Source organism: Phyllobates terribilis, unplaced genomic scaffold (assembly GCF_046119375.1).
Source record: "Phyllobates terribilis strain yellow unplaced genomic scaffold, ASM4611937v1 Scaffold_8__6_contigs__length_399053987, whole genome shotgun sequence".
Lineage (NCBI taxonomy): Eukaryota > Metazoa > Chordata > Amphibia > Anura > Dendrobatidae > Phyllobates > Phyllobates terribilis.
Window position 1 is genome coordinate 84483506 of NW_027362768.1, and position 15637 is coordinate 84499142.

The following is a 15637-nucleotide window of genomic DNA, read 5'->3' on the forward strand; positions in this document are numbered from 1 at the left end:
GGGTAAGGGGTGCCACGCATACCAGGATTGGGGGTAAGGGGTACCACACATGCCAGGATTAGGGGGTGAGGGGTAACACGCATACCAGGATTAGGGGGTGAGGGGTAACACGCATACCAGGATTAGGGGGTGAGGGGTAACATGCATACCAGGATTGGGGGGTGAGGGGTAACACGCATACCAGGATTGGGGGGTGAGGGGTAACACGCATACCAGGATTGGGGGTGAGGGGTAACACGCATACCAGGATTGAGGGGTGAGGGGTAACCCGCATACCAGGATTGGGGGGTGAGGGGACCACGCATACCGGGATTGGGGGTGAGGGGTAACACGCATACCAGGATTGAGGATGAGGGGTAACACGCATACCAGGATTGGGGATGAGGGGTAACACGCATACCAGGATTGGGGGATGAGGGGTGCCACGCATACCGGGATTGGGGATGAGGGGTGCCACGCATACCGGGATTGGGGATGAGGGGTGCCACGCATACCGGGATTGGGGATGAGGGGTGCCACGCATACAAGGATTGGGGATGAGGGGTGCCACGCATACAAGGATTGGGGATGAGGGATGGAGTGCCATGCATACCGGGATGAGGGATACCATACACACCAGGATAAGGATGAGGGGTGCCACGCATACCGGGATTGGGGGTGAGGGGTGCCACGCATACCGGGATTGGGGGTGAGGGGTGCCACGCATACCGGGATTGGGAGTGAGGGATAGGGTGCCATGCATACCAGGATGAGGGATACCATACACACCAGGATAGGGATGAGGGGTGGCACGTATACCAGGATTGGGGGTGAGGGGTGCCACGCATACCAGGATTGGGGGTGAGGGGTACCATGCATACCAGGATTGGATGGTGGGGACAGGATGGGGGCAGTACAAATACAAGGAGGGGGGCAGCACATACCAGCATGGGAGACCATATACCAATAAAAATGCTAACCACCTGGGCGTAGAACGGGTTCAATGGCTAATTGGTATATAAGCCCACTCAGCAGAACAGGCTACTCAAGATCCATGTTGAAATAAGGCACAGCTGCTATAATGGCACAGGAAAACAGTAGCACATAAACCACAGAAGAAAATCTAAATTTCTGTGGCAGCCTCTCCCATGATGCAGAGAGGAAGCATTTTTTACAACATTAGAGTAGCATGATATATCTTCCCCGCAGCCTTGCCCTTGTCGCTCCTGGGTCTCTCCTCCTAGCTCCATAGCACAGTAATTTACATAAAAAACATTTGCAATTAAAAATACTGTATAATGCTCAGATGTACTGTACTGTGCAACAGTTTTAGACAGACGTGAAAAAAAATGTTGCAAAGTAAGAATGCTATCAAAAATAGAAGTGTTAATAGTTAATTTTTAGGCTGTGTGCCCACGATGCGTATTTCATGCGTTTTTGGTGCGGAAATTTCCGCAGCGTAAACGCATGATAAACGCATGGTAAGCCTTCTGCCATGATCCCCTATGCAATTCCGCACTTTCAATGCCCATGCTGCGGATTTATATTCACCTTCCGACGGCCCCCGGTCTCCTTCCCTCTGCTTGCGTGCAAGACTGAAGGACCTAAGGTGACGTCACTGTCATGTGACCGCAGGCCCTTCAGCACAGTGTCCCGCGATATCCCTGCAGCCAGGAACGAGCCAGGAACGAACGCGGCAGCCGGGCCATCGGAGGGTAAGTATAAGCTTTATTTTTTTATTTTTAAACATTCTTACCGTCACACTATATAAATCCATGCCGGATTGCATGCATTTATATAGTGTGACCTAGTTGTCAAGCACTTTCCAGGTGATGCTAAAATCGCCTGGAAAGCGCTTGTCAATCCGCATGCGGAAACGCATGTGAATCCGCATCTATTACACAGGAAAAACGCATGTACAATCTGCATGCGTTTTTTTCTGCCAGGGAGATGCAGAAATGATGCAGAAATTTTCTGCTTCATTTCTGCATCGTGGGCACATAGCCTTATCAATTAATAAAATGGACAGTGCATGAACAAAACAGAAATGTAAATCAAATCAAGGTGTGGCCGCCTTTTGCCTTCAAAATAGCATTAAAGCATCAATTCTTCTAGACAGACTTGCACAAAGTTTTTGAAGGAACTCGGCAGGGAGGTGGGAGAACTAACCACTTCTTGGAGAACTAACCACAGATCTTCTTCTATGGATGTACGCTTGTGCAAATCCATCTTTCTTCATGTAATCCCAGACAGACTGGATGATGTTGAGATCAGGGCTCTGTGGGGCCATATCATCACTTACAGGACTCCTTGTTCTTCGTTACACTGAAGATAGTTGTTATTGACATTGGCTGTATGTTTGGGGTCGTTATCCTGCTGCATAATAAGCCATTCAGCCACCTCTCTAATGGTACTGCACGATGGATAAGTATCTGCTTGCATTTCTCAGCATTGAGGACAACATTAATCTTGACCACATCTGACGCGCCCCCTGGGCCTGTGTTGTGCAGGGGATACCCGGAGCTGGATCGCTGGGGGTTGCAGTCTCAGTGTGGCGGTGACCCGGTCCGTGCCCAGGGCGGTCAAACCAGTGGCAGTTTTAGTGCTATAATAAGTGTCCGACTACGCCATCCGTGGATTGCGGTCAGTGGGGACCGCCGCTGCGCTGCAGACCGCTGAGGCTGATGTTGTTTGCGCAGCCGAGTATGGGATAACTCCCCACGGGAGAAGTATTGCCTCAGGGCAGCTAATGTGAGAGATGATGGGAGTGATGGTGTGAGCGTCCCAGTACTAATGGTGCTGGTGCGGCGATGGAACACAGAGACGTGTGGTGCAGTTCAGGGTCTTTACTGATGGTAATAAGCGGACCCTCCCGGGAGTACTGCTTAGCAGTAGGGGTCTGGTCAGTCTGTGAGCAAGCAGGATCTCCCCCTGGCCAGGTGGAGTTGTAGGCCTCCCCGTCTATCTGCACTCTTTCCTGGCTACCTTGCTCTATGCGGGTAGAAGTAGCCCACGTCCCTAAGTATACCGTGTGGTGCTCACCCGTATGGCCGGTGACTTGGGGCCTTCTGTTAGCCTCCGCTTCACAATGGCGTTGCTGGTCCGTTGCTTGTGACCGTGCCTCCAGGCTTCTATGGCCAGAGGACATGGAATCCCCTGCCGGTTGGATTCTGCTGCTGGACCTGGATGTCCCCACAGCCTCGGACTCCGTGTCCGGTATTAGTGTCTTCAACCAGGGCGAACTCTGCTCAGCTCCAGCCCCTGGTATTCAGCTACTGTTCCTGCAGAGCTCCTGGTTCTTACTTTCCCTTTCCAGGCTCTGACTGCTCTGCTTGTTCTGCAGGCTCTGTCTCTGTCTGGGACTTCACTCACTAATCCCGCCCCAGACCCAGTTTATAAGGGCAGATTCCTCCCCTCCCAGGTCTGGGTGGGCCGTGTTGCATGCTTAGGGCTCCTGACCAGAGAAACCTCCCACTTGCTCTCAGACATAATATTTCTATTACTGGGGCAACCAGACCCCTGGGGTGCCACATTCCCCCCTAGTAAATTTTAGTACTCCGGGACTAAACACATTTTTTTAAAGAAACATAAATGCAGGGTATAACAATAACACAATAACATATTTACAAGTAGCTTTAGTTCTTTAAAGGTCACGGCGTGTCCGTAACCGGGTGTCCATATTGTAACGGGTCCGGGAGGCGGAACCTCTGAGCTACTATACAAGGGGGCGGCCCTTGTAAGGGAGCGGGTGGCAGTCTCTGGGTGAACGGACAGGGAGTTACGGCAAGTGATCAGGGCAGTCTCTGGGTAAGGGGTAGGTACGACCTGTGATGGCAGAGCCTCCGGGTAGGCTAGCAGGCAGATGGTAGAAGTGTGCTCCCAGGTGAGCAAGCGAGAGTCTCTGGAATAGCAGGTGGTCACGGCACGTGACGGCGGAACCTCCGGGCTGGCAGGCAGGTAGGTAACGGAGAAGCGCTCCCAGGTGAGCGGGCAAGAGTCTCTGGAATAGCTGGTGGTCACCGCACGTGACAACGGGACCTCCGGGCTGGCAAGCAGGCAGGTAACGGAGATGCGCTCCCAGGTGAGCAGGCAAGAGTCTCTGAGATAGCTGGTGGTCACAGCACGTGACAACGGAGCCTCCGGGCTGGCAAGCAGGCAGGTAGCGTAGAAGCGCTCCCAGGTGAGCGGGCAAGCTGGTCCATAGACAGACTGACCGGAGTTGTAAGGCAGACCGTCGGACCTCAGGCAAGCAGGCAGGTAGCTGATGTGCGCTCCCAGGTGAGCGGACAAGTTGGTCCTTAGACAGACTGACCGGAGTTGTAAGGCAGACCGTCGGACCTCAGGCAGGCAGGCAGGTAACAAGTATTCAGGCAGGAATCAGGCAGGTAACTAGCAGGAAACTGGCAGGAAACTGGCAGGTAACTGGCAACGGGACCTGAGGGCTGAAGCACAGGTGAGACACAGGTGCAAACAACATTGCTCGGGCACCTCCATTTTGGAGGAGGTGCCTTATATATGATGAAGTCCTCCGGCCATTGGCCGGGGACTCTTTAGGGCGGCGCGCGCGGCCCCTTTAAGAGGAGGGAAGCGCGCGCGCGCGCGCCCTAAGCACAGGGGCCGGGAAGGAGCGCGCGCTGAGAGCAGAGCAGGAGGAGGACGCCGGGACGGAGCGCGCGCTGACAGCAGAGCAGGAGGAGGACGCCGGGACGGAGCGCGCGCTGACAGCAGAGCGGGGAGAGGACGCCGGGACGGAGCGCGCGCTGACAGCAGAGCAGGAGGAGGACGCCGGGACGGAGCGCGCGCTGACAGCAGAGCGGGGAGAGGACGCCGGGACGGAGCGCGCGCTGACAGCAGAGCGGTGAGGGGAGCAGCGTCCCTGCCTAGCAGAGGGCAGGGACGCCAGCGCTACACATATCACCCAAGGTGAAGTTTGTGACACAAGAGGGCGTCCATGTCACCGAAGGTGAAGCTTTAAGCGAAGTAGGGGACCTATCCAAAGCAAACCCCTTGCGTTGGCCTTGGGCGTGGCTGCAAGGCTGGAGCTAGCTATTTTGGGCCGCAACGAGGCCACGCCAGACAGGTTTTCTCTTCCGCGGCCGTCTTCGCAAGAGGCACCAAGGTGCAACTATCTACAAGAATTGTTCCGGTTATCCAGTGTCCATAACCTGTTAGTCCATAGAAATCTGCAGGGTAACTGAGAAACATAATTAATAACAGGCAACAAACATAAACCATAAACAGTTAAACAGATAAATTCACAGTGCATTAGTTTAGATTTTCCAGCGAGCGGGCATCTGACCTCTAGTGACTCTAGTGGACCTACGGAGCTCACTTACTGGTCCTGCACTACAGGGTGTAGGAGGTGTTATGGGCAAGCTGGGCAGCTGTCTGCGCACTCTTTGGCTCACTAGGGGCACGACAGGCTCACTACTAGCAGAGGGTTGATCCTCCTGCGCTGCTGGTGTGGACTCTTCTGCCTCCTGGGCCGGCTGCTCTTCCAGCTCTACCTGGTCTTCTGTAGGCACTTGAGGGACTGGCTGGAGAAAGGTGAGGACGGGCACCACGATAGCGTTGTTTACTTGTGTCCAGGACCGGGGAAAGTCTCCGAGTACGGTGCTGATCATTTCCTCCTTTTCCTCTACGGGTTGAGGGTCTTCCTGATCTTCATCCGTGCTTTGCAACTTCTCGGGGCACTTTTTCAGGTGGTCTCTGGAGACAGTGGCTGTGGTCTCTCCTCCATCCTTGCTGATGACGTACACCTTTGGATTATTGTGGCTTGAGGGCAGTACGGTGTACGGGTCCTTTTCCCACTGGTCGTCCAACTTATGGAGCCGCCGTTTTCTTTTCAAGACCTGCTCTCCAGGTACCAGGGGAACAGCGGGGGCATGTTGGTTATAAGTCCTCTCCTGCCTTTCTCTTGATTGACAGAGACTTCGCTCGACGCTCTCCTGTACCTTCCGGTACTGCTGCTGCCGTTCTGTATCCCAGTCTGCTTCTGGCGAGGTGTCCTCGGGTATCAGGACTCCCATATCCAGGTCAACAGGCAGCTTACCAGGTCTTGCTCTCATTAGGTAAGCCGGGGTACAGTTGGTGGAAACTACCGGGATGTGGTTATACAGGTCCACCAGATCGGGCAGTTTCTCAGGCCACAGACTGCGTTCTTCCAGGGGCAATGTTTTTAGCAGATCTATCACCACCTGGTTCATCTTCTCGCAGAGTCCATTGGTTTGGGGGTGGTAGGGCGTTGTTCTTATCTTCTGGCAGCCATACAGGTTGCAGAACTCCTGGAAGACCTCCGCTTCGAAGGCTGGCCCTTGGTCCATCAGCACTTGGTCCGGGTACCCGTGTGGGCGGCAGAAGTGCAGCTGGAAGGCTCTGGCTGCTGTCTGAGCCGTCAAGTCTGACAGGGACCACCACCAGGAACCGGGAGTAGTGATCCACGATGGTTAGGGCGTAGACATACCCGCTTCTGCTTGGAGCCAGTTTAACATGGTCCAGAGCGACCAGTTCCAGCGGCTGCCTGGTGATGATGGGCTGCAGGGGAGTCCTCTGGCTGGCACGGTCCCTTCTTCTTAGATTGCACGGGCCACAGTCTCTACACCACCTCTCAATGGCTCCTCTCATGCCTATCCAGTAGAACCGTTCACGCAGCAGGAACTCCAGCTTCTTCCATCCGAAGTGCCCTGCCCCATTGTGGTAGGCCTCCAGCACCATAGCTGCGTCCCGTCTCGGTACCACCACCTGCCAGATCAGTTCATGTGTCCGGGAATTGACCATTCTGCGGCACAACTTCTCCTTGTAGAGAAACAGTCTGCTCTTTTCCGTCCACAGTTGCTTGGTCTCTTCCGGAGCGTCTGGGTCCAGGCGGGCGTCAGCCTGGGTCAGCATTTCCTTCACTAGACGGACTGCGGGGTCACTGTCTTGCGTCTCCGCCCAGTTGTAGTGGGGTAAGGGGTTGAACGTAGCGGATCGCTGGCCCCTCACACTGTGGGAATACTGGGTAATCCCATGACGGTGGAACGCAGGGAGTTCGACCTCTTCCAGTTCTTCTGGATCTTCCCCTCCGTCCGGTAGGTTTGGCATCCTGGACAGGGCGTCCGCATTGGTATTGGAGCGTCCTGCCCGGTATTTGACCGTGAACTCAAAATTGGACAGGCGGGCCATCCATCTCTGCTCCAGGGCACCCAGTCTTGCAGTGTCCAGGTGTGTCATCGGGTTGTTGTTCGTGTACACGGTGAACCTGGAAGAGGCAAGGTAATGCTTGAAACGTTCGGTCACTGCCCACACCACTGCCAGGAACTCTAGCTTGAACGAGCTGTAATTCTCAGGGTTTCTTTCCGTGGGTCGCAGTTTTCGGCTGGCGTAAGCAATTACCCGCTCTCTCCCCTGCTGGATCTGGGACAGTACGGCTCCTAGCCCGATGTTGCTTGCGTCCGTGTGGAGGATAAAGGGCTGGCTGTAATCAGGGTACGCCAGGATTTCATCCCCCATGAGGGCCATCTTCAGCTGACGGAAGGACTCCTCTTCCAGCTTTTCCCATTTGAAGGGTGGCTTCTGGTTTTTGGCCTTCCTGGACTGGCCTATCAGGAGGTCCTGCATAGGAGCTGCCTTCTTGGTAAAACCGGGAATGAATCTTCGGTAGTAGCCTACCAACCCGAGGAACTGCCGCACTTCCTTTATGCTGGATGGTCTTGGCCAGTCCTTAATCACGGTGATCTTGTCAGGGTCGGGGGCTACTCCGTCAGCACTCACCACGTGTCCCAGGTACTGTACCTTTGGCTTCAGTAGATGACACTTTGAGGGTTTTACCTTTAGGCCATAGTTTGCCAGGGCTTCAAACACTTCTGCCAAGTGTTCCAGATGGTCCTCATAGGTCTTGGAATAGACGATGACGTCTTCCAGGTATAATAGGACCATCTCGAAGTTCCGGTGTCCCAGACAGCATTCCATCAACCGTTGGAAGGTTCCTGGTGCGTTGCAGAGCCCGAACGGCATACAGTTAAATTCGCTGAGTCCCATCGGGGTGGTGAATGCGGTCTTCTCCCGGTCCGCCTCTGCTACAGGAACCTGCCAGTACCCGCTAGTGAGATCCAAAGTAGAGAAAAAGTTAGCAGATTTTAATGCAGCTAAGGACTCTTCTATCCTTGGCAACGGGTACGCATCTTTGTGTGTGATACGGTTGACCTTCCTGTAGACTACACACATTCTCATGGTGTTGTCTTTCTTTTTCACTAAGACTAGTGGAGTTGCCCAGGGGCTACAGCTGTCCCTAATTACCCCAGCCTCCTTCATGTCTTTTAGCATCCCCTTGGCGTGTTGATAGTGTGCAGGGGGTACGGGTCGGTATCTCTCCTTTATGGGAGGATGGTCTCCCGTGGGGATGTGATGTTCTACCCCCTTTACTCGCCCGAAGTCTAGCGGGTGTTTACTAAACACTCTCTCGTACTCTTGAACCACCCGATAGACTCCCTGTTTTTGGTGTGAGGGAGTGGAGTCAGTACCCAAATGCAGTTGCTGACACCAGTCCTCCATTGGTTTCTTAGAGCCGTTACCTTCCTCTGGTTGAGATGGAGGCAAGGGTTCCACGGCCTGTACAGAGTTCTGGTTGATGGTGAACAATTTGGCTAGCGTGGCATACCGGGGCAGGTATATTTCTCTCTCCCCGATATTTATGATGTGGACGGGCACCCTCCCATGGTGTACATCGACCACCCCCCGTGCTGTCAAAATGGTGGGCCTACTGTCTGAGTAGACGGGTTCTACCATTGCTTGGTAGTCTCTACCTCTTAGACCAATAGCTGCCCGGCACCAAATCATCATCTCACTTTTTGGGGGCATGGTAATAGGGAACGGGTCACACATTCTCACGCTACCTATCTCACCACCAGATAGTTCCACCTGTTGCCGTTTCATCAGTGCCCGGATCTCTTTTTGGAGGACACGCTGCTGGCTGGAACTGGCGTTCTTGGCAACCTGTTGCAAAATAAGACTCACCTCTGCAAGACAGTTTTCAATTACGTTAGTACCTAGGGTTATCTTTGGGTGACTCTCGCGACGGTCAATGTCCACAATGATCAGTCCTTGTGCCGGCAGTTCAACCTTACCGACCTTGATGGTCACTTCCTTAAATCCTATCTGTGGCACGGGCTGACCATTGCTGGCGATAATGCTCAGGTTGTCATCTGGGTAGCGGGTTATGTTCGAGTCATTCCAGTACCGCTTGAAGAGCACATACGGGATGGTAGTCACTTGTGACCCGGTGTCCAGTAGGGCACTCATAGGAATGCCGTCCAGTACCACAGGCAAGACCGGACGTCCCCCTACGTATTTGTCACGCCAGTTCGATGGGCCTGATGATCTTATGCCTGGGGGTTGGCCCTCTACCCCAGGTTGTGCCCGTTTAAATGACAGTACCTTGCCATATGTCCGGGTTGATTGCAGCGGCGGCAGATGGGTCGTCCGTCCTCGTTGTACCGGTCGCTGGGTCTTCCTCTGGCCGGTGGGGTCCTCCTCAGTCGGCGCCACGGGACGTCCTCCGGTCCGGATGCCAGCTGGATCTTTCCTGGAGAAGAGACCTGTAAAGACTGCACAGTTCTGGTTAGCGCGGCAACGCTCTTAGTCAGCTCTTGGACCTGATGGTGCAGGTCTGTAGCCGGGTTATGGTTCAAAGCCTGCGCATCAGCTCCCACAGGCTCTGCAGGCAAGGGCGCCGCGTCCTGGTGATAAGTGATAGCAGGGCGCCTGTGGGTCACAGCGCCACCTGGTGCCGGTTCTCGGAGCACCCGTATGGCTCTGTCCTTGAACTGTGCAAAGTCCAGGTCAGGGTCCTGTAAGGCCATCACCCGCAACTGGGTTCGGTGGGCATTGCACAGTAGACCCTCAATAAATTGTTCGGTCAACAGCTTGTCTTCATTTCCCACGCTGTCAGGGTCTGCCTGCTTAATGGCTCTCAGGGCCTCTTGTAGGTTTAGAGCATAGTCTCTTATACTTTCGTGTGCCCGCTGTTTGCACCCGTAAAATCTGAGCTTTATTTCGGCTGAGGTGCGGGTGTCAAATGTGTCTTTCAGCCGGGCTAGTATTTCTCTGACAGTCCTCTTCTTCCCAGGTGACCAGGACTTTACCTCCCTTTGGGCTGCCCCGATTAACTGGGCCACCAGGATGCTTACTTTTTGCTCTTCCGTGAGGGGGTATACCTGGAAGAGGCTATCCAGTCTTTCCCTAAAGTCACTTAGGGTATGTGACTCCCCTGAGTACTGGGGTAGCCAGGTTGCCCCCGGGATATAGGGCATGGTGAATGGCATGACCGCTGTAGCGGTTGCGCTGGCGGCTGGTGTGGCGGTGGAGCTCCCCTCGGTGTCTGACATCCTCCTTCCCCCCTAGTGGACCGTGGCCTACCTTGCGATTCTCTTCTTCCGTAGGCCGCAGCTCCGCAGCCAATCGTCGGGGTAGAGGACCTGGCGTCGCGCTCCGATGACGTCAACATCGCTCTTCCTCCCTTCCAGGACCTTGCACAGCGTCAGTGCGTGGGGCGGAGCTTCGGATCTCGCGCGCTTTCGGCGTCCACGCCCCTCTTCTTCCCGTGCAGCGTCCCGAAGCTGGCGTCCGAAGGCGGGAAGCTGCTGCGGATGGCGGGAAGACGGCAGAAGATGGCGGGAAACGACCCAAGACGGCGTCCGATGGCGGGAAACGACTCTGGACGGCGGGAAACTTCACCACAGGTAAGTATAAAAGTCTTTTTCAGGCACGCAGTACCCGGTGGTTGCGGGCACGAAATCCTGCCGACTACGCCAAAGTTGACGCGCCCCCTGGGCCTGTGTTGTGCAGGGGATACCCGGAGCCGGATCGCTGGGGGTTGTAGTCTCAGTGTGGCGGTGACCCGGTCTGTGCCCAGGGCGGTCAAACCAGTGGCAGTTTTAGTGTTATAATAAGTGTCCGACTACGCCACCCGTGGATTGCGGTCAGTGGGGACCGCCGCTGCGCTGCAGAAAGCTGAGGCTGATGTTGTTTGCGCAGCCGAGTATGGGATAACTCCCCACGGGAGAAGTATTGCCTCAGGGCAGCTAATGTGAGAGATGATGGGAGTGATGGTGTGAGCGTCCCAGTACTAATGGTGCTGGTGCGGCGATGGAACACAGAGACGTGTGGTGCAGTTCAGGGTCTTTACTGATGGTAATAAGCAGACCCTCCCGGGAGTACTGCTTAGCAGTAGGGGTCTGGTCAGTCTGTGAGCAAGCAGGATCTCCCCCTGGCCAGGTGGAGTTGTAGGCCTCCCCGTCTATCTGCACTCTTTCCTGGCTACCTTGCTCTATGCGGGTAGAAGTAGCCCACGTCCCTGAGTATATCGTGTGGTGCTCACCTGTATGGCCGGTGACTTGGGGCCTTCTGTTAGCCTCCGCTTCACAACGGCGTTGCTGGTCCCTTGCTTGTGACCGTGCCTCAGGGCTTCTATGGCCAGAGGACATGGAATCCCCTGCCGGTTGGATTCTGCTGCTGGACCTGGATGTCCCCACAGCCTCGGACTCCGTGTCCGGTATTAGTGTCTTCAACCAGGACGAACTCTGCTCAGCTCCAGCCCCTGGTATTCAGCTACTGTTCCTACAGAGCTCCTGGCTCTTACTTTCCCTTTCCAGGCTCTGACTGCTCTGCTTGTTCTGCAGGCTCTGTCTCTGTCTGGGACTTCACTCACTAATCCCGCCCCAGACCCAGTTTATAAGGGCAGATTCCTCCCATCCCAGGTCTGGGTGGGCCGTGTTGCATGCTTAGGGCTCCTGACCAGAGAAACCTCCCACTTGCTCTCAGACATAATATTTCTATTACTGTGGCAACCAGACCCCTGGGGTGCCACACATCCTCAACTCTATTTGCTGAAATGCAGCCCCAAACTTAGAAGGAACCTCCAACATTTTTCACTGCTACCTGTAGACACTCATTATTGTGCCGCTCTCCAGTCCTTCGCAAACACATTGCCTTTTATTACAGCCAAATATTTCAAACTTTACCTCATCAGTCTAGAGTACCTGATGCCATTTTCTGCACCCCTGTTTCTATGTTTTTGGGCCCCACTCGTTACTGCCAGTTCTGAGCTGATGGCACTGTTGGACATCTTCCGATTTCAAAGGGAAGTAAGCATGATGTCTTTCATCTGCTCCATCAAGTTTCCTTGGCTGGCTACAACATCTATGGTACTCAAAGATGGCCATTTCTTAGTGCTTCTTCAAAAGTGCTTGAACAGTACATCTTGAAACTCCAGTTAGCTTTGAAATCTTTGCCTGGGAGAGACCTTGTTGATGCAGTTTAACTACCTTATGTCTTATTACTATGCTCAGTCTTGCCATGGTGTATGACCTGTAACAGTGTATCCACAGTTGTGACCACTGGCAACTAACTTACTGTCACTATATGAATGGTTGTAACAAAGGATATTCAAGCTATTGCAATCCCCTGCACATCGGATAAGCAACATAGCAAATAAATAGAAATATTACATTTGTAATTGGAGGTATTTGCTAAAATTATTACTATTGTGGCACCCCAGGGGTCTGGTTACCACAGTAATAGAAATATTACGTCTGAGAGCAGGTGGGAGGTTTCCTGGTCAGGAGCCCTTAAACATGCAACACCTCCTGTCCCAGGCCAGATAGGGGAGGAACCTGCCCTATATAAACTGGATCTGGGGCGGGGTTAGTGAGACAGAGCCTGGAGTGAAGTTCCAGACAGAGGGCGAGAAACAGCTAGGAGCTCTGTAGGAGCAGGAGCTGAGTGCCAGGGACTGGAAGCAGATATTGCTCGTCCTGGCTGAAGAGAATACGACCGGACAACGGAGTCCGAGGCTGTGGGAACCTCTAAGTCCAGCAGCAGAAACCAGCCGGCAGGGGATTCCAGGTCCTCTGGCCATAGAAGCCCGGAGGCTCAGTCACAAGGAAGGGACCAGCACCGCCATCGAGGAGAGGAGGCTATCAGAAGGCCCCAAGTCACCAGCCATACGGGTGAGCACCACACGGTATACTCAGGGATGTGGGCTACTTTCACTCGCTTACAACAAGGTAGCCAGGAAGAGTGCAGATAGACGGGGAGGCCTACAACTCCACCTGGCCAGGGGAACTCCTGCTTGCTCACAGACTGACCAGGCCCCTTATGCTAGCCAGTACTCCCGGGAGGGTCTGCCTTAATATCATCAGTAAAGACCCTGAACTGCACTGCAAAGACTCTGAGTCGTTCCTGCTTTCTCACCGCATACAGCACTACTAGTACTGGGATGCCCGCGCACCATCACTCCCATCATCCACATTCCCTGCCCTGAGGCCATACTCTTCCCGTGGGGAGTTATCCCATCTTTAGCTGCGCACACCACACCAGCCTCAGCGGACTGCCTCGCAGCGGCGGTACACCCTGACCACAATACACGGGTGGCGTAGTCGGATATTAAACCACAAAAACCCTATAAAGACTGCCACTGGTTTGACCACCCTGAGCCACGGGACCGGGTCGCCGCCACGGAGACTACAACCCCCAGAGACCCGGCTCCGGGTAACCCACACGCTTGCACACACGGCCCAGGGGGCGCGTCAACTTTGGCGTAGTCGGCAGGATCGTTACCAACCCGCCACAAGCGGGTATTGCGCACCTGAAAAGAGACTGTTTTATTGTATTAAAGATGGCGCCCGCCGCAGTATAACGAGCGGCATGATGTGCGCGCCAAAAGACAACAGGAAACCACCTCCCATCATGCGCCAGGTCCCAGAATGGCGCCAAAGAAGGAGCCCACCCCCAACAGCCATGAGTGAGGCTGTAGAGATGTCCATCAACGTGGGGGGGCTTCCCCTGAAGGTGATTGTCAGCAGGTGGCCAAAAGACCACCCCCAATGGGGGCGGACAGGGAAGAAAACTGTGGGGCAGGGTGCGGTCTGGATCAGTCTGGACAGACCGCACCCGGGAATGAAAGGAACACCAAACACCACCAGCACCTTGGCCCGTAGCCTGTTGCTGGCACAGCTCCCCAGAGACCCGGAGCATGTGCAAGCCGCGCTAGAAGACCTGGACCGGAGGATGGTCCGGGCACAGCGGGATGTGATCGCCGGGTGGAGGGAGGAGTTGGCCCGGCAAGCCGTGACCCGACTGCAGGAGGCACTACCACCGCCCAGCCGCACGCCTGCCTCTGGGGGCTGTGAAGGTGGACCGGAGTCCGGGGACGACGCCGCGGAGGAGGCCACAGAGACCGAGGCAGGTAACGGGGACATCATCACCCCAAGCCCTGAGGCCGCAAGCCTGCCCCCGCCTCCCGTTGCGGGACCCGAAGCCCCGGGAACCGTACCTGACACCACGCCTCCGCCGCTACCAGCTAGGCCTCAGGCTGCAAGCGCTGTTATCACACCCCACCCCGCGGTGTGCCCTTTAACCCCGGGCACAATAAAGAAACAGGCACCACAGTCCTGGTCGCAAGGCCTAGAGGACCCGGGCGTCACTGCCTCACGAGCGCCCCCTTCCTTGACGGTGCCACTCCCGGGCACAACCGGAAGACGCCCACCAGCCTGGTTGCCAGGACGAGTGCCCCCGGGCGCTGATCCCCAACCGGGGCACCCTGCCATACTGCCCCTGAGCGCGGATCTATTCGCCCAGCGCACCGGCCAGGACGGACTGCCCCTGGTATGGCCGGCCGACCTGGTCAGCAGCCGCCAATGGAGAGACCAGCCCCCGCGCGAACCCCTGATACCAGCTCCGGAGCCCAGAGAGATAAGCATTCCCCCGCTGGAGGACGCCCAGTTCGAGTGGGACCCCACTGGAGAAAACCTGATGGGGTTCACCCTGGAAACCCGGGCAGATGCAGCCCGTCGACTGGAGTCCTGCCGCCAGCAATTGGCGACATTTGAGAGGGAGCGGCGAGAGCGGCGTGTCAGGGAGGAGCGGCTCCAAGCACGGAGTGCGGAGCAGAAGAGAAGAGCCCGACAGAAACCCCGAGCTGCCAGCGGTCCCAGAGTCACCGGGACCGTGGTGAAGTTTCAGATGGATCGCGGCTGTGGCTTCATCAAGGACCCTGAAACCACCGACGACGTCTTTGTGACCCGCAGGGACGTCGAGAGCCACCTGCCAGAGGGACATCGCGGATGAGATCTGCACCCTGGTGACGTGGTCACCTACACCCGGCAAAGGGACTGTACGCCCTCCACGTCCATAGAGTGGTAGGAGAGGTGGAGCAGTACCACTCGGACCCCGAGTACCAAGAGAGCCAGGACGGGCCAGAAGACTACCCGGAAGAAGGTGCACAAGGAGAACACCGCTACTAAAAAGTGGCAGCGCACAAATGTATATAGTTACCCGTCAGGGTATAAGAACTGATGTTTGGAAGTTACCCCCTATATCCCTAATCTGGCTGGGGACTGAGAACAGCCATCCCTTTTCCCTACCTGGCCGAGGACTGAGAGTGGCCATCCTGTAAATAGTTGCGCTTCCTAAAGCGCCCCCTACTGGTTTTATAAAAAGACTGCAACGTCTACCTCAAGACAAATTTAATGGACTGTTGCACCTTAAAGAAGAAAGGACACCTGGTCGCAAGATGCACGGCGGCCAGTACCCAAGAATGTGTTTTACTTAAGAATGTTTTATACTGAAAAGTTTTATATGCTGCTAAAAGAGTTTTATGGTATTTTATATGTGTAATACT